The following is a 19,275-nucleotide window of genomic DNA, read 5'->3' as shown; positions in this document are numbered from 1 at the left end:
CTTTAAGAGACATCATGCAGCCAGGCCTCTTGGCTTGTAGTCACACCGTCCTGAACGCGCCCGATCATATCAGATTTCGGAAGCTAAACGGGGCAGGGCCTAGTCAGTACTTGGATGTGTGACCTCCTGGAAATACCAGGTGCTGCAAGCTTTTTACGTCTCCTGGGTAACTTCATCGTAGCTCTTAAAACTCTCTTTCTGTCTCCAGGAGATATAATTGAAGAATTGTACACGTACCCGGCTACTTTCAACACCCTTTGCTGCACTGGTATATTTCCCTCTATTTTTTTTTTTTTTTTTTGCTGGAAGTTCCGTCAATACCCGCCAACCTTTAAGAGACATCATGCAGCCAGGCCTCTCGGCTTGTGGCCACACCGTCCTGAACGCGCCCGATCTCGTAAGATCTCGAAAGCTAAACGGGGCAGGACCTGGTCAGTACTTGGATGTGTGACCTCCTCGAAATACCAGGTGCTGCAAGCTTTTTACGTCTCCTGGGTAACTTCATCGTAGCTCTTAGTACTATCTTTCTGTCTGGAGGAGATATAATTGAAGTATTGTACACGTACACGGCTACTTTCAACAGCCTTTGCTGCACTGATATTTCTCCCTCCATTTTTCTTTTTTTTTTTTGCTGGAAGTTCGTCAATATCCGCCAACCTTTAAGAGACATCATGCAGCCAGGCCTCTCGGCTTGTGGCCACACCGTCCTGAATGCGCCCGATCTCGTAAGATCTCGGAAGGTAAAAGGGGCAGGGCCTGGTCAGTACTTGGATGGGTGACCTCCTGGAAATACCTGGTGCTGCAAGCTTTTTTGTCTCCTGGGTAACTTCATCGTAGCTCTTAATACTCTCTTTCTGTCTGGAGGAGACATAATTGAAGTATTGTACACGTACCCAGCTACTGTCAACACCCTTTGCTGCACTGATATTTTTCCATCCATTTTTCTTTTTTTTTTTTTTTTTTTTTTTTTGCTGGAAGTTCCGTCAATACCCGCCAACCTTTAAGAGACATCATGCAGCCAGGCCTCTCGGCTTGTGGCCACACCGTCCTGAATGCGCCCGATCGCGTAAGATCTCGGAAGCTAAACGGGGCAGGGCCTGGTCAGTACTTGGATGGCTGACCTCCTAGAAATACCAGGTGCTGCAAGCTTTTTACGTCTCCTGGGTAACTTCATCGTAGCTCTTAATACTCTCTTTCTGTCTGCAGGAGATATAATTGAAGAATTGTACACGTACCCGGCTACTTTCAACACCCTTTGCTGCACTGGAATTTCTCCCTCCATTTCTCTTTTTTTTTTTTGCTGGATGTTCCGTCAAAACCCGCCAACCATTAAGAGACATCATGCAGCCCGGCTTTTTGGCTTGCAGCCACACCGTCCTGAACGCCCCCGATCTCATCAGATCTTGGAATTTAAACGGGGCAGGGCCTGGTCAGTACTTGGATGGGTGACCTCCTGGAAATGCCAGGTGCTGCAAGCTTTTTACGTCTCCTGGGTAACTTCATCGTAGCTCTTAATACTCTCTTTATGTCTCCAGGAGAAATAATTGAAGAATTGTACACGTACCCGGCTACTTTCAACACCCTTTCCTGCACTGATATTTTTCCCTCCATTTTTCTATTTTTTTTTTTTTTTTTTTTGCTGGAAATTCCCTCAATACCCGCCAGCCTTTAAGAGACATCATGCAGCCAGGCATCTCGGCTTGCGGCCACACCATCCTGAACTCGCCCGATCTCGTCAGATCTTGGAAGCTAAATGGGGCAGGACCTGGTCGGTACATGAATGTGAGACCTCCTGGAAATACCTGGTGCTGCAAGCTTTTACGTCTCCTGGGTAACTTCATCGTAGCTCTTAATACTCTCTTTCTGTCTCCAGGAGATATAATTGAAGTATTGTACACGTACCCAGCTACTGTCAACACCCTTTGCTGCACTGATATTTTTCCATCCATTTTTCTTTTTTTTTTTTTTTTTTTTGCTGGAAGTTCCGTCAATACCCGCCAACCTTTAAGAGACATCATGCAGCCAGGCCTCTCGGCTTGTGGCCACACCGTCCTGAATGCGCCCGATCTCGTAAGATCTCGGAAGCTAAACGGGGCAGGGCCTGGTCAGTACTTGGATGGCTGACCTCCTAGAAATACCAGGTTCTGCAAGCTTTTTACGTCTCCTGGGTAACTTCATCGTAGCTCTTAATACTCTCTTTCTGTCTGCAGGAGATATAATTGAAGAATTGTACACGTACCCGGCTACTTTCAACACCCTTTGCTGCACTGGTATTTCTCCCTCCATTTCTCTTTTTTTTTTTTGCTGGATGTTCCGTCAAAACCCGACAACCATTAAGAGACATCATGCAGCCCGGCCTCTTGGCTTGCAGCCACACCGTCCTGAACGCCCCCGATCTCATCAGATCTTGGAATTTAAACGGGGCAGGGCCTGGTCAGTACTTGGATGGGTGACCTCCTGGAAATGCCAGGTGCTGCAAGCTTTTTACGTCTCCTGGGTAACTTCATCGTAGCTCTTAATACTCTCTTTCTGTCTCCAGGAGATATAATTGAAGAATTGTACACGTACCCAGCTACTGTCAACACCCTTTGCTGCACTGATATTTTTCCATCCATTTTTCTTTTTTTTTTTTTTTTTTTGCTGGAAGTTCCGTCAATATCCGCCAGCCTTTAAGAGACATCATGCAGCCAGGCCTCTTGGCTTGTAGTCACACCGTCCTGAACGCGCCCGATCATATCAGATTTCGGAAGCTAAACGGGGCAGGGCCTGGTCAGTACTTGGATGGCTGACCTCCTAGAAATACCAGGTGCTGCAAGCTTTTTACGTCTCCTGGGTAACTTCATCGTAGCTCTTAATACTCTCTTTCTGTCTGCAGGAGATATAATTGAAGAATTGTACACGTACCCGGCTACTTTCAACACCCTTTGCTGCACTGGAATTTCTCCCTCCATTTCTCTTTTTTTTTTTTGCTGGATGTTCCGTCAAAACCCGCCAACCATTAAGAGACATCATGCAGCCTGGCTTTTTGGCTTGCAGCCACACCGTCCTGAACGCCCCCGATCTCATCAGATCTTGGAATTTAAACGGGGCAGGGCCTGGTCAGTACTTGGATGGGTGACCTCCTGGAAATGCCAGGTGCTGCAAGCTTTTTACGTCTCCTGGGTAACTTCATCGTAGCTCTTAATACTCTCTTTATGTCTCCAGGAGAAATAATTGAAGAATTGTACACGTACCCGGCTACTTTCAACACCCTTTCCTGCACTGATATTTTTCCCTCCATTTTTCTATTTTTTTTTTTTTTTTTTTTGCTGGAAATTCCCTCAATACCCGCCAGCCTTTAAGAGACATCATGCAGCCAGGCATCTCGGCTTGCGGCCACACCATCCTGAACTCGCCCGATCTCGTCAGATCTTGGAAGCTAAACGGGGCAGGACCTGGTCGGTACATGAATGTGAGACCTCCTGGAAATACCTGGTGCTGCAAGCTTTTACGTCTCCTGGGTAACTTTATCGTAGCTCTTAATACTCTCTATCTGTCTGGAGGAGATATAATTGAAGTATTGTACACGTACCCAGCTACTGTCAACACCCTTTGCTGCACTGATATTTTTCCATCCATTTTTCTTTTTTTTTTTTTTTTTTGCTGGAAGTTCCGTCAATACCCGCCAACCTTTAAGAGACATCATGCAGCCAGGCCTCTCGGCTTGTGGCCACACCGTCCTGAATGCGCCCGATCTCGTCAGATCTCGGAAGCTAAACGGGGCAGGGCCTGGTCAGTACTTGGATGGCTGACCTCCTAGAAATACCAGGTGCTGCAAGCTTTTTACGTCTCCTGGGTAACTTCATCGTAGCTCTTAATACTCTCTTTCTGTCTGCAGGAGATATAATTGAAGAATTGTACACGTACCCGGCTACTTTCAACACCCTTTGCTGCACTGGAATTTCTCCCTCCATTTCTCTTTTTTTTTTTTGCTGGATGTTCCGTCAAAACCCGCCAACCATTAAGAGACATCATGCAGCCCGGCTTTTTGGCTTGCAGCCACACCGTCCTGAACGCCCCCGATCTCATCAGATCTTGGAATTTAAACGGGGCAGGGCCTGGTCAGTACTTGGATGGGTGACCTCCTGGAAATGCCAGGTGCTGCAAGCTTTTTACGTCTCCTGGGTAACTTCATCGTAGCTCTTAATACTCTCTTTATGTCTCCAGGAGAAATAATTGAAGAATTGTACACGTACCCGGCTACTTTCAACACCCTTTCCTGCACTGATATTTTTCCCTCCATTTTTCTATTTTTTTTTTTTTTTTTTTTGCTGGAAATTCCCTCAATACCCGCCAGCCTTTAAGAGACATCATGCAGCCAGGCATCTCGGCTTGCGGCCACACCATCCTGAACTCGCCCGATCTCGTCAGATCTTGGAAGCTAAACGGGGCAGGACCTGGTCGGTACATGAATGTGAGACCTCCTGGAAATACCTGGTGCTGCAAGCTTTTACGTCTCCTGGGTAACTTTATCGTAGCTCTTAATACTCTCTATCTGTCTGGAGGAGATATAATTGAAGTATTGTACACGTACCCAGCTACTGTCAACACCCTTTGCTGCACTGATATTTTTCCATCCATTTTTCTTTTTTTTTTTTTTTTTTTTGCTGGAAGTTCCGTCAATACCCGCCAACCTTTAAGAGACATCATGCAGCCAGGCCTCTCGGCTTGCGGCCACACCGTCCTGAATGCGCCCGATCTCGTAAGATCTCGGAAGCTAAACGGGGCAGGGCCTGGTCAGTACTTGGATGTGTGACCTCCTAGAAATACCAGGTGCTGCAAGCTTTTTACGTCTCCTGGGTAACTTCATCGTAGCTCTTAATACTCTCTTTCTGTCTGCAGGAGATATAATTGAAGAATTGTACACGTACCCGGCTACTTTCAACACCCTTTGCTGCACTGGTATTTCTCCCTCCATTTCTCTTTTTTTTTTTTGCTGGATGTTCCGTCAAAACCCGCCAACCATTAAGAGACATCATGCAGCCCGGCCTCTTGGCTTGCAGCCACACCGTCCTGAACGCCCCCGATCTCATCAGATCTTGGAATTTAAACGGGGCAGGGCCTGGTCAGTACTTGGATGGGTGACCTCCTGGAAATGCCAGGTGCTGCAAGCTTTTTACGTCTCCTGGGTAACTTCATCGTAGCTCTTAATACTCTCTTTCTGTCTCCAGGAGATATAATTGAAGAATTGTACACGTACCCAGCTACTGTCAACACCCTTTGCTGCACTGATATTTTTCCATTTTTCTTTTTTTTTTTTTTTTTTGCTGGAAGTTCCGTCAATATCCGCCAGCCTTTAAGAGACATCATGCAGCCAGGGCTCTTGGCTTGTAGTCACACCGTCCTGAACGCGCCCGATCATATCAGATTTCGGAAGCTAAACGGGGCAGGGCCTAGTCAGTACTTGGATGTGTGACCTCCTGGAAATACCAGGTGCTGCAAGCTTTTTACGTCTCCTGGGTAACTTCATCGTAGCTCTTAAAACTCTCTTTCTGTCTCCAGGAGATATAATTGAAGAATTGTACACGTACCCGGCTACTTTCAACACCCTTTGCTGCACTGGTATATTTCCCTCTATTTTTTTTTTTTTTTTTTGCTGGAAGTTCCGTCAATACCCGCCAACCTTTAAGAGACATCATGCAGCCAGGCCTCTCGGCTTGTGGCCACACCGTCCTGAACGCGCCCGATCTCGTAAGATCTCGAAAGCTAAACGGGGCAGGACCTGGTCAGTACTTGGATGTGTGACCTCCTGGAAATACCAGGTGCTGCAAGCTTTTTACGTCTCCTGGGTAACTTCATCGTAGCTCTTAGTACTCTCTTTCTGTCTGGAGGAGATATAATTGAAGTATTGTACACGTACACGGCTACTTTCAACAGCCTTTGCTGCACTGATATTTCTCCCTCCATTTTTCTTTTTTTTTTTTGCTGGAAGTTCGTCAATATCCGCCAACCTTTAAGAGACATCATGCAGCCAGGCCTCTCGGCTTGTGGCCACACCGTCCTGAATGCGCCCGATCTCGTAAGATCTCGGAAGGTAAAAGGGGCAGGGCCTGGTCAGTACTTGGATGGGTGACCTCCTGGAAATACCTGGTGCTGCAAGCTTTTTTGTCTCCTGGGTAACTTCATCGTAGCTCTTAATACTCTCTTTCTGTCTGGAGGAGACATAATTGAAGTATTGTACACGTACCCAGCTACTGTCAACACCCTTTGCTGCACTGATATTTTTCCATGCATTTTTCTTTTTTTTTTTTTTTTTTTTTTTTTGCTGGAAATTCCCTCAATACCCGCCAGCCTTTCAGAGACATCATGCAGCCAGGCATCTCGGCTTGCGGCCACACCATCCTGAACTCGCCCGATCTCGTCAGATCTTGGAAGCTAAACGGGGCAGGACCTGGTCGGTACATGAATGTGAGACCTCCTGGAAATACCTGGTGCTGCAAGCTTTTACGTCTCCTGGGTAACTTTATCGTAGCTCTTAATACTCTCTATCTGTCTGGAGGAGATATAATTGAAGTATTGTACACGTACCCAGCTACTGTCAACACCCTTTGCTGCACTGATATTTTTCCATCCATTTTTCTTTTTTTTTTTTTTTTTTGCTGGAAGTTCCGTCAATACCCGCCAACCTTTAAGAGACATCATGCAGCCAGGCCTCTCGGCTTGCGGCCACACCGTCCTGAATGCGCCCGATCTCGTCAGATCTCGGAAGCTAAACGGGGCAGGGCCTGGTCAGTACTTGGATGGGAGACCTCCTAGAAATACCAGGTGCTGCAAGCCTTTTACGTCTCCTGGGTAACTTCATCGTAGCTCTTAATACTCTCTTTCTGTCTCCAGGAGATATAATTGAAGAATTGTACACGTACTAGGCTACTTTCAACACCCTTTGCTGCACTGATATTTTTCCCTCCATTTTTCTATTTCTTTTTTTTTTTTTTTTTTTATTGCTGGCAGTTCCGTCAATACCCGCCAGCCTTTAAGAGACATCATGCAGCCAGGCATCTCAGCTTGCGGCCACACCGTCCTGAACGCGTCCGATCTCGTAAGATCTCGGAAACTGAGTGGGGCAGGGCCTGGTCAGTACTTGGATGGGAGACCTCCTGGAAATACCAGGTGCTGCAAGCTTTTTACGTCGGCTGGGTAAGTTTATCGTAGCTCTTAATACTTTCTTTCTGTCTGGAGGAGATATAATTGAAGTATTGTACACGTACCCAGCTACTGTCAACACCCTTTGCTGCACTGATATTTTTCCATCAATTTTTTTATTTTTATTATTATTTATTTTTTCTGCTGGAAGTTCCGTCAATACCCGCCAACCTTTAAGAGACATCATGCAGCCAGGCGTCTTGGCTTGCGGCCACACTGTCCTGAACGCGCCCCATCTCGTCAGCTCTCGGAAGCTAAACTGGGCAGGGCCTGGTCATTACTTGAATGTGAGACCTTCTGGAAATTCCAGGCGCTGCAAGCTTTTTTCGTCACCTGGGGAACTTCGTCGTAGCTTTTAATACTCTCTTTCTGTCTGGAGGAGATTTAATTGAAGAATTGTACACGTACCTGGCTACTTTCAACACCCTTTGCGGCACTGATTTTTTTCCCTCCGTTTTTCTTTTTTTATTTTTATTTTTTTATTTGCTGGAAGTTCCGTCAATACCCGCCAGCCTTTAAGAGACATCATGCAGCCAGGCCTCTTGGCTTGCGGCCACACCGTCCTAAACGCCCCCAATCTCGTCAGATCTCGGAAGCTAAACGGGGCAGGGCCTGGTCAGTACTTGGATTGTTGACCTCCTGGAAATACCAGGTCCTGCAAGCTTTTTACGTCTCCTGGGTAACTTCATCGTAGCTCTTAATACTCTCTTTCAGTCTGGAGGAGATTTAATTAAAGAATTGTACACGTACCCGGCTACTTTCAACACCCTTTACTGCACAGATATTTTTCCCTCCATTTTTCTTTTTTCTTTCTTTTTTTTCTGGAAGTTCCGTCAATACCCTCCAGCCTTTAAGAGACATCATGCAGCCAGGCGTCTCGGCTTGTGGCCACACCGTCCTGAATGCGCCCGATCTCGTCAGATCTCGGAAGCTAAACGGGGCAGGGCCTGGTCAGTACTTAGATGGGAGACCTCCTGGAAATACCAGGTGCTGCAAGCTTTTTACTTCTCCTGGGAAACTTTATCATAGCTCTTAATACTCTCTTTCTGTCTGGAGGAGATATAATTGAAGTATTGTACACGTACCCGGCAACTTTCAACACCCTTTGCTGCACTGATATTTTTGCCTCCATTTTTCTTTTTCTTTTTTTTTTTCTGCTGGAAGTTCCGTCAATACCCTCCAGCCTTTAAGAGACATCATGCAGCCAGGCATCTCGGCTTGCTGCCACACCATCCTGAACGCGCCCGATCTCGTCAGATCTCGGAGGCTAAACGGGGTAGGACCTGGTCAGTACTTGAATGTGAGACCTCCTGGAAATACCTGGTGCTGCAAGCTTTTACGTCTCCTGGGTAACTTTATCGTAGCTCTTAATACTCTCTTTCAGTCTGGAGGAGATATAATTGAAGAATTGTACACGTACCCGGCTACTTTCAACACCCTTTCCTGCACTGATATTTTTCCCTCCATTTTTCTATTTTTTTTTTTTTTTTTTATGCTGGAAATTCCGTCAATACCCGCCAGCCTTTAAGAGACATCATGCAGCCAGGCGTCTCGGCTTGTGGCCACACCGTCCTGAACGCGCCCGATCTCGTCAGATCTCGGAAGCTAAACGGTGCAGGGCCTCGTCAGTACTTGGATGGGTGACCTCCTGGAAATACCAGGTGCTGCAAGCTTTTTCGTCTCCTGGGTAACTTCATCGTAGCTCTTAATACTCTATTTCTGTCTGGAGGAGATATAATTGAAGAATTGTACACGTACCCGGCTACTTTCAACACCCTTTGCTGCACTGATATTTTTCCCGCCATTTTTATTTTTATTTTTTATTTTTTCTGGAAGTTCCATCAATATCCGCCAGCCTTTAAGAGACATCATGCAACCAGGCATCTCGGCTTGCGGACACACAGACCTGAACGCGCCCGATCTCGTCAGATCTCGGAAACGAAACGGGGCAGGACCTGGTCAGTACTTGGATGGGAGATCTCCTGGAAATACCAGGTGCTGCCAGCTTTTTACGTCTGCTGGGTAACTTTATCGTAGCTCTTGATACTCTCTTTCAGTCTGGAGGAGATATAATTGAAGTATTGTACACGTACCCGGTTACTTTCAACACCCTTTGCTGCACTGATATTTTTCCCTCCATTTTTCTTTTTTCTTCATTATTTTGCTGGAAGTTCCGTCAATATCCTCCAGCCTTTAAGAGACATCATGCAGCCAGGCCTCTTGGCATGCGGACACATTGTCCTGAATGCGCCCGATCTCATCAGATCTCGGAAGCTAAACGGGGCAGGGCCTGGTCAGTACTTGAATGTGAGAACTCGTGGAAATACCTGGTGCTGCAAGCTTTTTACGTCTCCTGGGTAACTTTATCATAGCTCTTCATTCTCTTTTTCTGTCTGGAGGAGATATAATTGAAGAATTGTACACGTACCCGACTACTTTAAACACCCTTTGCTGCACTGATATTTTTCCCTCCATTTTTCTTTTTTCTTTTTTTTTTTGCCGGAAGTTCCGTCAATACCCTCCAGCCTTTAAGAGACATCATGCAGCCAGCTCTCTAGGCTTGCGGCCACACTGACGTGAACGTGCCCGATCTTGTCAGATCTCGGAAGCTAAACGGGGCAGGGCCTGGTCAATACTTGGATGGGAGACCTCCTGGAAATACCTGGTGCTGCAAGCTTTTTAGTCTCCTGAGTAACTTCATTGTAGCTCTTAATACTCTCTTTCTGTCTGGAGGTGTTATAATTGAGGATTTGTACACGTACCCGGCTACTTTCAACACCATTTGCTCCACTGGTATTTTTCCCTCCATTCTTCTTTTTTTTGCTGGAAGGTCCGTCAAAACCCGCCCGCCTTTAAGAGACATCATGCTGCCAGGCCTCTCGGCTTGCGGCCACGCCGTCCTGAACGCGACCGATCTCATCAGATCTCGGAAGCTAAACAGGGCAGGGCCTGGTCAGTACTTGGATGGGTGACCTCCTGGAAATACCAGGTGCTGCAAGCTTTATACGTCTCCTGGGTAACTTCATCATAGATCTTAATACTCTCTTTCTGTCTGGAGGAGATATAATTGAAGAAATGTACACGTACCCGGCTACTTTCAACACCCTTTGCTGAACTGATATTTTTCCCTCCATTTTTCTTTTTTTATTTGCTGGAAGTTCCCTCAACACCCGTCAGCCTTTAAGAGACATCATGCAGCCAGGCCTCTCGGCTTGTGGCTACACCGTCCTGGACGCACCCCGTCTTGTCAGATCTCGGAAGCTAAACGGGGCATGGCCTAGTCAGTACTTGGATGGGAGATCTCCTAGAAATACCAGGTGCTGCAAGCTTCTTACGTCTCCTGGGTAACTTCATCGTAGCTCTTAATACTCTCTTTCTGTCTGGAGGAGATATAATTGAAGAATTGTACACGTTCCCGGCTACTTTCAACACCCTTTCCTGCACTGTTATTTTTCCCTCCATTTTTTAATTTTTTTATTTTTTATTTTTTGCTGGAAATTCCGTCAATACCCGCCAGCCTTTAAGAGACATCATGCAGCCAGGCATCTCGGCTTGCGGCCACACCGTCCTGAACGTGCCCGATCTCGTCAGACCTTGGAAACTAAACGGGCCAGGGCCTGGTTAGTACTTGGATGGGTGACCTCCAGGAAATACCAGGTGATGCAAGCTTTTTACGTCCCCTGGGTAACTTCATCGTAGCTCTTAATACTCTCTTTCAGTCTGGAGGAGATATAATTAAAGAATTGTACACGTACCCGGCTACTTTCAACACACTTTGCTGCACTGATATGTTTCCCACCATTTTTCTTTTTTCTTTTTTTTTTTTGCTGGAAGTTCCGTCAATACCCGCCAACCTTTAAGAGACATCATGCAGCCAGGCGTCTCGGCTTGTGGCCACACCGTCCTGAATGCGCCCGATCTCGTCAGATCTCGGAAGCTAAACGGGGCAGGGCCTGGTCAGTACTTGGATGGGTGACCTCCTGGAAATACCAGGTGCTGCAAGCTTTTTACTTCTCCTGGGTAACTTTATCGTAGCTCTTAATACTCTCTTTCTGTCTGGAGGAGATATAATTGAAGAATTGTACACGTACCCGGCTACTTTCAACACCCTTTCCTGCACTGATATTTTGCCCTCCATTTTTCTATTTTTTTTTTTTTTTTTATGCTGGAAATTCCGTCAATACCCGCCAGCCTTTAAGAGACATCATGCAGCCAGGCGTCTCGGCTTGTGGCCACACCGTCCTGAACGCGCCCGATCTCGTCAGATCTCAGAAACTAAACGGGGCAGGACCTGGTCAGTACTTGGATGGGAGACCTCCTGGAAGTACCAGGTGCTGCAAGCTTTTTACGTCACCTGGGGAACTTCGTCGTAGCTTTTAATACTCTCTTTCTGTCTGGAGGAGATTTAATTGAAGAATTGTACACGTACCCGGCTACTTTCAACACCCTTTACTGCACAGATATTTTTCCCTCCATTTTTTTTTTTTCTTTTTTTTTTTTGCTGGAAGTTCCGTCAATACCCTCCAGCCTTTAAGAGACATCATGCAGCCAGGCTGCTTGGCTTGCGGCCACACCGTCCTGAACGCGGTCGATCTCATCAGATCTCGGAAGCTAAACGGTGCAGGGCCTCGTCAGTACTTGGATGGGTGACCTCCTGGAAATACCAGGTGCTGCAAGCTTTTTCGTCTCCTGGGTAACTTCATCGTAGCTTTTAATACTCTATTTCTGTCTGGAGGAGATATAATTGAAGAATTGTACACGTACCCGGCTACTTTCAACACCCTTTGCTGCACTGATATTTTTCCCGCCATTTTTCTTTTTATTTTTTATTTTTTCTGGAAGTTCCATCAATATCCGCCAGCCTTTAAGAGACATCATGCAACCAGGCATCTCGGCTTGCGGACACACAGACCTGAACGCGCCCGATCTCATCAGATCTCGGAAACGAAACGGGGCAGGACCTGGTCAGTACTTGAATGTGAGACCTCCTAGAAAAACCTGGTGCTACAAGCTTTTACGTCTCCTGGGTAACTTCATCGTAGCTCTTTATACTCTCTTTCTGTCTGGAGGAGATATAATTGAAGTATTGTACACGTACCCGGCTACTTTTAACACCCTTTGCTGCACTGATATTTTTCCCTCCATTTTTCTTTTTTCATTTTTTTTTGCTGGAAGTTCTGTCAATATCCTCCAACCATTTAGAGACATCATGCAGCCAGGCCTCTTGGCTTGCGGCCACACCGTCCTGAACGCGCCCGATCTCGTCAGACCTTGGAAACTAAACGGGCCAGGGCCTGGTTAGTACTTGGATGGGTGACCTCCAGGAAATACCAGGTGATGCAAGCTTTTTACGTCTCCTGGGTAACTTCATCGTAGCTCTTAATACTCTTTATCTGTCTGGAGGAGATATAATTGAAGTATTGTACACTTTGTCTTAGGGACAGTCTGGCTAGCAGTGACTGAGTGGTTGACAGACGACAAGCAATGGAATGTACGTGCTCTGTGATGTCATAGCAGTCAGCTGAGAGAGGCTCGTGATGTCATCGCTGAGCTGTCTGTCTGTCTGTCTGTCTGTCTGTCTGTCTCTCTCTCTCTCTTTCTCTCTCTCTCTCTCTCTCTCTTCCTCTCAATTCAATTCATTTGTATTGTCAAAGCAATTGGACATACATACATACATATATATATATATATATATATATATATATACATACATACATACATCCATACATGCTAGAAAGTCATTACAATGTTATCTTAAAGGCTAACTAAGCAGAACATATATCATTATAGAACAGAGTTCATAGGTCAACACATGGTTTTAGGGAACAGGCACGTAGGTCATACCGTTTGACAATGTCTCCAAGGTTCTCATCGTAAATAACAAACAGAAATCAAACTATCTTCTGGGCTGACCTTCTAGCTTGACCGTATCTTTCTTAAGTATACAAGAGAGAAAAACAGGTGTAAGAAAATAATTTCTAATTTTCCTTCTACACATATATACATACATACATACATATGTAGCGTTATGTTGGGTGTATTTGGATAAGAGCATTTGGGCTCTGAGCTGAAGCACTGATCTAAAGAAGACCTCTCCCCCCCCAAAGTTATCAGATTTCCTTAGCTCATCAGCTTGGAACTGGTTTGCATCAAAGTGACAGTTTTGGGGAGGATGGCACCGAGAAGAGGCCAAATAGTTTGAAATTCTGCTATGAGATGTCTGGAGAAAGGGGCCTGTAGGTGATAAAAACTCTTTGAAGTGGATGAGAGCCGAAATCCCGACATAGAGCTACGAACCCAGGCCAACCGGCATTTCCAAAAGATGGCATGGATTGACATCAGTCATAAATAAAGCCTCCCTCCAATAGGACACTGGGGGCTGAAACCGAAATCCAATCTCAAGAACTCAGGGACCAATCACCTACTGATCTGACAGACTATAAGGAACAGCGGACAGTCTTTCTCTCTCTCTCTCTCTCACCTGAACCAGAAACTCGCTGCCACAGCTCAACCTGTAGCTCTGTTGCCAGAACCGGAATCAGAAACCAACCAAGTCTTTGCCGGCAACAGAAGAGTTAAACTGGGAGAAGGAGATTGAGCGAAGAATTATTTTAAAGGACTTTATTAAATAAATAACTTTACAGACCCACCTGATCAGTGGAGTTTTACAGCTGGACAATTGACTAAGTCGACTGAATACCAAAGTGTCAGTCACTTAAATAGCTATTTGAGTCTTAAGAAACTTGACCCTTGGAACAAACAGGGCCTTGCTTTCCTCAAAGACTTCGTCTTCAAGTAACTACGGTGGAACCCTGCTTACAAAGAAGATTTTGTGCAAAACCTTGGAGCCTTCAAACCAGTGGAAAATCTGTGTGTGTGTGTGTGTGTGTGTGTGTGTGTGTGTGTGTGTGTGTCTCTCTGTCTGTCTGTCTGTCTGTCTGTCTCTCTCTCTCTCTCTTACTCTCTCTCTCTCCCTCTCAATTCAATTCATTTGTATTGTCAAAGCAATTGGACATGCATACATACATACATACATATATATGGAAAATAAACAATACGTGTACATCTCTTTCTGCATTAGTGGTGCCCTCACAGATGTGCAAGTTACATGACAGACAGACAGACAGACACACACACACTTTCACACACAGACAGACAGACACAGACACACACAGACACACACACACATACTTTGACAGACAGACAGACAGACACACGCATATTATGGGTCTTTGTTGGGTAGTGAAATGGGTAGCATCAGTCGCAGTGTGGGTAATGTCAGGGAGCCAATCATAGTCCCCGTTATTTGCATATCGTGGCGCAAAGCATTCTGGGAAAAGCAACTAAACACGTTTAGTCATGTATTTGTCCATAGTTTACACATGAGATGAAAGAGACAGTATGACGTGTTGAGCACCTAGGATTCCTCATGTGTATGTGAGGGGCAGAGGAACCGGATCCCAAGTGTGCGTCCCAGGTGCTATAGGTTTCAAAGCATGCAGGGGAATAGGCACCCCACCCTGACACGTATATAAGATTGGATAGGGAGATATAAATAGCAATGGGGAGACTCTTGTACTTGGTGTGGCTCTATCCATATAGTGGGGCCAGCAGGTGCAGCAATAGAAGCTCAGCCTGGGGAGACTGGATTTAGCATTTCCTCTCCATTTTGATAACTATCCATAATCATTTCTGCAAAATACTTCTATGATACCTATGTATGTTTTTTACTTGTACTATATTATACTATCAAGTATCAGTGTACACATACAATGTGACCTGTTACATTAATACAGAGGCCACGGAAGGCCAGATCACTAATAGCCACTGTCCCCTGATATTACACTTTTTTACAATCACTTTGGCACTCATTTCAGAACCTTGATGTCATTTTTCAAAACTCTAGACACTAAACTCACACCCGATGATCAAAATGCACATTTTTCAAAACTCTAACACTTTTTTACAATTGCTTGGATACAATACACATCAACCTCAGATCATTTGTTCATTGAACTAAAATGACACAACTTAACATCAAAGTATTACCATTTCAAAATGCAATTCACACATTACATCTGAGATCACTGTCTATTCATTTCATTACAAAGATTTAACTATCAATTGATACAGCTGCTCAAAATGATAAGTGACTGTTGCATTACTCTTAATGCATAATTTTATGGAAACTGACAAACAATATTCCATGTTTCGATCATGAAAGTTTCAGGATAATGAGATCCATTGACATCAATAAACGAGGAGCATGAACCAGTTGGACTACATTATCTATGGATGTAATATTTCATCATCATTCATCATCATGTAGCACTTTTCCACACCATGTTTGCAGTGTGGAAGGGAAGTTAGAATTTTTTTCTCTAATACCTGTTTTTCTCTCTTGTATACTTAAGAAAGATAAGGTCAAGCTAGAAGGTCAGGCCAGAAGGTAGTTTGATTTCTGTTTGTTATTTACGATGAGAATCTTGGAGACAATGTCAAACAGTATGATTGAAGTGCCTGCTCCCTAATCCATGTGTTGATCTATGAACTCTGTCCTATAATGATATAAATTCTGCTTAGCTAACTTTTAAGATAACATAGTAATGACTTTCTGATTATAACCAGCTCTTTGATTTTTGTGTATAAAAGCTCTGACTGTTAAAATGAAGGCAGAGCGACTTTGGGATCTACTTGAGTCACTGTTCCTCTCCACGCTGCGTGTATTAAAGGCATTGCAACTAACGCTCCAACCTGGTTGAAGATGATTGTTCTTCCACATCAGATTTGACATTACTGTATGTATGCAGGCCCTTGTAATTGCTTTTCCAATACTGCCAACTGGTTATTGATGATTGATTTCACATTGTGGTACGAGTATCGAGTGAAATGAGTGCTATCCACCCCAGCAACACAGTGATAACATGGAGCCGGCAAGTCATCCAGGTCACAATAGAGGTCAAGCAGTGGGAGGAGGAAGACGTGGTGGTCAAAGGAATGGAAGGGGACATGCACCCCTTCTGAGAGGTGGTCGTGGGCCTCGTCATAGAGGAGGGCTTAGGCCTCACCAGAGAGGCAGCCATGGGCCTCATTTGAGAGGTGTTGGGGGAACGTGGTAGAGGACAAGGCCACGGACCAGACAGCGGCAGCAACAGCAAATAGTGTCCAGTGAAATCCGAGAAATAGTTGTAGAGCATGTTGTAAATCATGGCATGACCATGACTGAGGCAGCTACAATGATTCAATCAAACCTCAGAATCAACTCAGGATCAACTGTGGCCTCACCAGAAATCATCAGAAATGTCCGTACTGAGAAGCGGCAAGTCTTCAGCATGCACTAAACATTAGGCTACTCTCAATTGTCAAATGACTGTATACTGCATACCAATGTGTAGCACAGAGTATAGTGTGCCTTTTGAAAGAAATGCAGACAGAGTGAAGCAGCTGATGACTGAGTATGTTCAGGTATGTTCAGTTTCAAGATGCCTCTTGTGAAAAATGGTTGTGAGAACCTGAACCTGAACACAGGGCTGATGGAAATTTAGAAGTACAGTAATCAATCCTTTGTTTTGCTTTTTACACTAAGCCAGGTGAGGAACACTGCAGTTGACATTTTACTGTAGTTTTGTTCTTTTTTGTAGCTAATTATTGTTGCATGGCTTCAAAGAAACCTATGGTGTGATTTGATTGTATTGCATCAATACATTTCAGATTTTGTTCAATGATTCCACTGTGTCTGTAGTATTCTCTCTACTAGTCCTTTTACAGTGATGTATTTATGTGTAGTACCATAATGAAACATGTATCACATATTTTGTACTACAATATTTAATGATTGTACGAACAACTACACAGTGAAACTATCGGTATCTTCTGTGTGGGTGATCTAAATAAATGTTACTATGGTATTTCATGATAAATGAATTATTTGAACCAACAAGTCTGCAAGTGCAAGGTTTCTTTAAAGATATGAATGCACAATGCAATGTTTTGAACATTGGACAGCCTGTGTTACAAGTGATGACCGTTTTGAGTTTTGTGTCTAGAGTTTTGAAAAATGACATCAAGGTTCTGAAATTAGTGACAAAGTGATTGTAAAAAACTGTATATTCATCCTATTTAATGTGCTCTTTTAAAATGTACTTTTCTTTTTTATGTTGCCATTTCTGTTCTACCAATGTTTCAGTTGTTAGCCAAAGATTGACAGAGTACATCTCATACACACAGGCCAGACAGCAAGGATTACTTTTTGAAATTCAATTACAAATGCTGCATGAACTCATCAATACGATTAGAGCTCCTGAAAGCAATATAACTAACTCACTCTACAGCATCTCATTAGCAGTGAAAAGAAACCAAGAAAGTTGGGACAGTCGACTGTTTACCACTATGTAACATCACCTTTTCTTTTAATAACACTTATTAAGCACTTGGGCACTGAAGACACCACTTGGTTAAGTTTAGCAAGCGGGATTTTCCCCCATTCATCCATTATGCATTTCCTCAGCTGCGCAACTGCACAGGGCCTTCGTTGTCTTAATTTGCACTTCATAGTGCGCCACACATTCTCAATTCGGAGACAGGTCAGGACTGCAGGCAGGCCATGCTAGCACCCGCACTCTCTGCCTACGCAACCATGCGCTTGTAATCTGGGCAGAATGTGGTTTGGCGTTATCCTGCTGAAAAATGCAGGGACGTCCCTGGAAAAGACGATGTCTGGATGGCAGCATATATTGCTCCAAAATGTGTACATCTCTTTCTGCAAAAATGGTGCCCTCACAGATGTGCGAGTTACATGACAGACAGACACTCATACACACTGTCACACCCACACACACACACACACTTTCACAGACAGACACACGCACACACACTCACTTTCACACAGAGACAGACACAAACACAGAGACAGACACACACACACTCACTTTCACACAGAGACACACAAACACATACACTTTCACACAGACACACACACACATACATACATACATACATATATAAGGAAAAGAAACAATACATTTAAAAATCACAAAAAGATGTAATAAAGTACAGAAAATCTAAATGTAATAAAATGTGATCTTTAATACACACAAATATGTATGGCTGGTCGGATGCGTCTTGGACTCGGGTTCCTCTTCATTACGTATAATGCTTTTGCCTTTTGCTATAGCTTTCCGTGGAGGGGATCGTGGGTGAGTTTGTACCATTCTTGGGAGGCTCTGCCTTGTTGGGGCGGAGCTGTGATCCAGGTGAACAGCAGATCGGACATAGGTGGGCATGTGGGCGGAGGAGGAAGGCCGGTCAAGCAAATAAGCTTGCTAAGGTACGCAGCAGCAGCAAGCAGCCCCACCATCCAGTCAGCCAGCCAGTCTGGCTGGCAGTGACTGAGTGGTTGACAGACGGCAAGCAACGGAATGTACGTGCTCTGTGATGTCATAGGAGTCACCTGAGAGAGATGTTTGTGATGTCATCGCTGAGCTGGCTGGCTCTGTGTGTCTTGCTGGCTGTGTGTGTGTGTGTGAGAGAGAGAGAGACTTTTTGACTTTTATCAGACTTCATTGCCTGTTTGCAACACGCAATAATTCATACAAAAGAAAATAAATAAATAAATAAAAAATAGTGTTCCCCTTTGTTTGTCTCCCCCCAACAAGCATTAACTCCGCCACTGATCTGTACACTTTTAAAGAAAGCAACCCAATACACACAACAAAACAACCATCAAATACTAAACCCTATAAATGAATTACATAATAAAAACCAACTCCCCGTCATACAATTCACAAAGGGCATCATTAATACACCAGACCTGTTCAAAACTCTCCAAATCATTCATCAGCCTGTAATAGTTAAACTCTAGTCTGACTCTGCACTTGACCAGCATGGCAAACACTCTCACTGCATCCTCACTGCCCTCCCCACACACTCTGTTCTTCCTAGTCTTATAGACGGCCATTTTAGCCTGGCCCAGCAAGAAGTTTACCAGCTGGTCCACATGTTTGGTCCTTCTGGTGTATCGCGCCCCTAAAATAAAAACCTTTGTGTTAAAAATCAGGTTAAGATCAGTAAAAAGACGAGTTAAAAGACTAAAAA

General features: G+C 44.6%; 6 non-coding genes and 32 pseudogenes across 6 annotated transcripts; all 38 read left to right on the top strand.

Moving 5' to 3' along the window:
* Window positions 1-32: 32 nt before the first annotated feature.
* LOC136761716 (uncharacterized) lies at window positions 33-151 on the top strand (annotated as a pseudogene).
* A 210-nt stretch (window positions 152-361) lies between these two features.
* Window positions 362-480, top strand: LOC136761521 (uncharacterized; annotated as a pseudogene).
* A 209-nt stretch (window positions 481-689) lies between these two features.
* LOC136760763 (uncharacterized) lies at window positions 690-808 on the top strand (annotated as a pseudogene).
* Window positions 809-1,030: 222 nt separating this feature from the next.
* LOC136760907 (uncharacterized) lies at window positions 1,031-1,149 on the top strand (annotated as a pseudogene).
* Window positions 1,150-1,359: 210 nt separating this feature from the next.
* Window positions 1,360-1,478, top strand: LOC136760719 (uncharacterized; annotated as a pseudogene).
* A 220-nt stretch (window positions 1,479-1,698) lies between these two features.
* On the top strand, window positions 1,699-1,817 carry LOC136762049 (uncharacterized; annotated as a pseudogene).
* Window positions 1,818-2,034: 217 nt separating this feature from the next.
* On the top strand, window positions 2,035-2,153 carry LOC136761175 (uncharacterized; annotated as a pseudogene).
* Window positions 2,154-2,363: 210 nt separating this feature from the next.
* On the top strand, window positions 2,364-2,482 carry LOC136760718 (uncharacterized; annotated as a pseudogene).
* Window positions 2,483-2,699: 217 nt separating this feature from the next.
* On the top strand, window positions 2,700-2,818 carry LOC136761433 (uncharacterized; annotated as a pseudogene).
* Window positions 2,819-3,028: 210 nt separating this feature from the next.
* On the top strand, window positions 3,029-3,147 carry LOC136760717 (uncharacterized; annotated as a pseudogene).
* Window positions 3,148-3,367: 220 nt separating this feature from the next.
* LOC136761907 (uncharacterized) lies at window positions 3,368-3,486 on the top strand (annotated as a pseudogene).
* Window positions 3,487-3,701: 215 nt separating this feature from the next.
* On the top strand, window positions 3,702-3,820 carry LOC136762601 (5S ribosomal RNA). The gene has a single exon (XR_010820795.1). It is a non-coding gene; the product is annotated as a 5S ribosomal RNA (ribosomal RNA).
* A 210-nt stretch (window positions 3,821-4,030) lies between these two features.
* On the top strand, window positions 4,031-4,149 carry LOC136760715 (uncharacterized; annotated as a pseudogene).
* A 220-nt stretch (window positions 4,150-4,369) lies between these two features.
* Window positions 4,370-4,488, top strand: LOC136761906 (uncharacterized; annotated as a pseudogene).
* Window positions 4,489-4,705: 217 nt separating this feature from the next.
* LOC136760759 (uncharacterized) lies at window positions 4,706-4,824 on the top strand (annotated as a pseudogene).
* A 210-nt stretch (window positions 4,825-5,034) lies between these two features.
* On the top strand, window positions 5,035-5,153 carry LOC136760714 (uncharacterized; annotated as a pseudogene).
* Window positions 5,154-5,365: 212 nt separating this feature from the next.
* Window positions 5,366-5,484, top strand: LOC136761715 (uncharacterized; annotated as a pseudogene).
* A 210-nt stretch (window positions 5,485-5,694) lies between these two features.
* Window positions 5,695-5,813, top strand: LOC136761260 (uncharacterized; annotated as a pseudogene).
* Window positions 5,814-6,022: 209 nt separating this feature from the next.
* Window positions 6,023-6,141, top strand: LOC136760760 (uncharacterized; annotated as a pseudogene).
* A 222-nt stretch (window positions 6,142-6,363) lies between these two features.
* Window positions 6,364-6,482, top strand: LOC136761905 (uncharacterized; annotated as a pseudogene).
* A 215-nt stretch (window positions 6,483-6,697) lies between these two features.
* Window positions 6,698-6,816, top strand: LOC136762605 (5S ribosomal RNA). The gene has a single exon (XR_010820799.1). It is a non-coding gene; the product is annotated as a 5S ribosomal RNA (ribosomal RNA).
* Window positions 6,817-7,042: 226 nt separating this feature from the next.
* LOC136761432 (uncharacterized) lies at window positions 7,043-7,161 on the top strand (annotated as a pseudogene).
* Window positions 7,162-7,385: 224 nt separating this feature from the next.
* LOC136762230 (uncharacterized) lies at window positions 7,386-7,504 on the top strand (annotated as a pseudogene).
* A 223-nt stretch (window positions 7,505-7,727) lies between these two features.
* LOC136761992 (uncharacterized) lies at window positions 7,728-7,846 on the top strand (annotated as a pseudogene).
* Window positions 7,847-8,062: 216 nt separating this feature from the next.
* Window positions 8,063-8,181, top strand: LOC136761310 (5S ribosomal RNA). Its single transcript, XR_010820343.1, has one exon. It is a non-coding gene; the product is annotated as a 5S ribosomal RNA (ribosomal RNA).
* A 217-nt stretch (window positions 8,182-8,398) lies between these two features.
* On the top strand, window positions 8,399-8,517 carry LOC136761417 (uncharacterized; annotated as a pseudogene).
* A 219-nt stretch (window positions 8,518-8,736) lies between these two features.
* On the top strand, window positions 8,737-8,855 carry LOC136760979 (uncharacterized; annotated as a pseudogene).
* Window positions 8,856-9,070: 215 nt separating this feature from the next.
* Window positions 9,071-9,189, top strand: LOC136762109 (uncharacterized; annotated as a pseudogene).
* Window positions 9,190-9,405: 216 nt separating this feature from the next.
* On the top strand, window positions 9,406-9,524 carry LOC136761487 (uncharacterized; annotated as a pseudogene).
* A 216-nt stretch (window positions 9,525-9,740) lies between these two features.
* Window positions 9,741-9,859, top strand: LOC136761657 (uncharacterized; annotated as a pseudogene).
* A 205-nt stretch (window positions 9,860-10,064) lies between these two features.
* On the top strand, window positions 10,065-10,183 carry LOC136761690 (5S ribosomal RNA). The gene has a single exon (XR_010820382.1). It is a non-coding gene; the product is annotated as a 5S ribosomal RNA (ribosomal RNA).
* Window positions 10,184-10,392: 209 nt separating this feature from the next.
* LOC136762199 (uncharacterized) lies at window positions 10,393-10,511 on the top strand (annotated as a pseudogene).
* Window positions 10,512-10,732: 221 nt separating this feature from the next.
* LOC136761082 (uncharacterized) lies at window positions 10,733-10,851 on the top strand (annotated as a pseudogene).
* Window positions 10,852-11,068: 217 nt separating this feature from the next.
* Window positions 11,069-11,187, top strand: LOC136761707 (5S ribosomal RNA). The gene has a single exon (XR_010820384.1). It is a non-coding gene; the product is annotated as a 5S ribosomal RNA (ribosomal RNA).
* A 219-nt stretch (window positions 11,188-11,406) lies between these two features.
* Window positions 11,407-11,525, top strand: LOC136761275 (uncharacterized; annotated as a pseudogene).
* A 217-nt stretch (window positions 11,526-11,742) lies between these two features.
* On the top strand, window positions 11,743-11,861 carry LOC136761385 (uncharacterized; annotated as a pseudogene).
* A 548-nt stretch (window positions 11,862-12,409) lies between these two features.
* Window positions 12,410-12,528, top strand: LOC136761317 (uncharacterized; annotated as a pseudogene).
* Window positions 12,529-18,305: 5,777 nt separating this feature from the next.
* On the top strand, window positions 18,306-18,420 carry LOC136762325 (U5 spliceosomal RNA). Its single transcript, XR_010820528.1, has one exon. It is a non-coding gene; the product is annotated as a U5 spliceosomal RNA (small nuclear RNA).
* Window positions 18,421-19,275: the final 855 nt, after the last annotated feature.

The sequence above is a fragment of the Amia ocellicauda genome, chromosome 10 (genome assembly GCF_036373705.1).
Source record: "Amia ocellicauda isolate fAmiCal2 chromosome 10, fAmiCal2.hap1, whole genome shotgun sequence".
Lineage (NCBI taxonomy): Eukaryota > Metazoa > Chordata > Actinopteri > Amiiformes > Amiidae > Amia > Amia ocellicauda.
The sequence above is the reverse complement of the archived record's forward strand: the minus strand, read 5'-3'. Positions and strand labels throughout refer to the sequence as shown.